We start from the raw sequence: 2,054 nt of genomic DNA, 5'->3' as shown, positions 1-2,054 counted from the left end.
AGCTCTGCACCACCAGCCGTTCTGTCATATGTTAGTAACAGCACACAGCATGGGAGGGCGGATGTTATACACCGGGGGGCGTGGGGATTGATGTTATACACGGGTGGGGGCGAGAGTCTTAATGTTATACAAGGCCAAGGGGCTAGATGTTATACACTGGGGGTACGAGGGGCTAGATGTTATACACTGGTGGGGGCGAGAGTCTTAATGTTATACAAGGCCGAGGGGCCAGATGTTATACACTGAGGGGCAAGGGGACGGATGTTATACACCAGAGCCGAGGGGATTGATGTTATACACTGGTTGGGGCGAGAGTCTTAATGTTATACAAGGCCGAGGGGCCAGATGTTATACACTGGGGGTACAAGGGGCTAGATGTTATACAAGTCCGAGGGCTGGATGTTATACACTAAGGGGCGAGGGGACGGATATTATACACCGTGGGCGAGGGGACGGATATTATACACCGTGGGCGAGGGGACGGATATTATACACCGTGGGCGAGGGGACGGATATTATACACCGTGGGCGAGGGGACGGATATTATACACCGTGGGCGAGGGGACGGATATTATACACCGTGGGCGAGGGGACGGATATTATACACCGTGGGCGAGGGGACGGATATTATACACCGTGGGCGAGGGGACGGATATTATACACCGTGGGCGAGGGGACGGATATTATACACCGTGGGCGAGGGGACGGATATTATACACCGTGGGCGAGGGGACGGATATTATACACCGTGGGCGAGGGGACGGATATTATACACCGTGGGCGAGGGGACGGATATTATACACCGTGGGCGAGGGGACGGATATTATACACCGTGGGCGAGGGGACGGATATTATACACCGTGGGCGAGGGGACGGATATTATACACCGTGGGCGAGGGGACGGATATTATACACCGTGGGCGAGGGGACGGATATTATACACCGTGGGCGAGGGGACGGATATTATACACCGTGGGCGAGGGGACGGATATTATACACCAGGGGCGAGGGGACGGATATTATACACCGTGGGCGAGGGGACGGATATTATACACCGTGGGCGAGGGGACGGATATTATACACCGTGGGCGAGGGGACGGATATTATACACCGTGGGCGAGGGGACGGATATTATACACCGTGGGCGAGGGGACGGATATTATACACCGTGGGCGAGGGGACGGATATTATACACCGTGGGCGAGGGGACGGATATTATACACCGTGGGCGAGGGGACGGATATTATACACCGTGGGCGAGGGGACGGATATTATACACCGTGGGCGAGGGGACGGATATTATACACCGTGGGCGAGGGGACGGATATTATACACCGTGGGCGAGGGGACGGATATTATACACCGTGGGCGAGGGGACGGATATTATACACCGTGGGCGAGGGGACGGATATTATACACCGTGGGCGAGGGGACGGATATTATACACCGTGGGCGAGGGGACGGATATTATACACCGTGGGCGAGGGGACGGATATTATACACCGTGGGCGAGGGGACGGATATTATACACCGTGGGCGAGGGGACGGATATTATACACCGTGGGCGAGGGGACGGATATTATACACCGTGGGCGAGGGGACGGATATTATACACCGTGGGCGAGGGGACGGATATTATACACCGTGGGCGAGGGGACGGATATTATACACCGTGGGCGAGGGGACGGATATTATACACCGTGGGCGAGGGGACGGATATTATACACCGTGGGCGAGGGGACGGATATTATACACCGTGGGCGAGGGGACGGATATTATACACCGTGGGCGAGGGGACGGATATTATACACCGTGGGCGAGGGGACGGATATTATACACCAGGGGCGAGGGGACGGATATTATACACCAGGGGCGAGGGGACGGATATTATACACCAGGGGTGAGGGGACGGATATTGTACACCAGGGGTGAGGGGACGGATATTATACACCAGGGGCGAGGGGACGGATATTATACACCAGGGGCGAGGGGACGGATATTATACACCAGGGGCGAGGGGACGGATATTATACACCAGGGGCCAGGGGACGGAT

This window comes from Phyllobates terribilis, unplaced genomic scaffold (assembly GCF_046119375.1).
Source record: "Phyllobates terribilis strain yellow unplaced genomic scaffold, ASM4611937v1 Scaffold_255__1_contigs__length_2797608, whole genome shotgun sequence".
NCBI classification, from domain to species: Eukaryota; Metazoa; Chordata; class Amphibia; order Anura; family Dendrobatidae; genus Phyllobates; species Phyllobates terribilis.
This window is presented reverse-complemented; position numbering follows the sequence as displayed.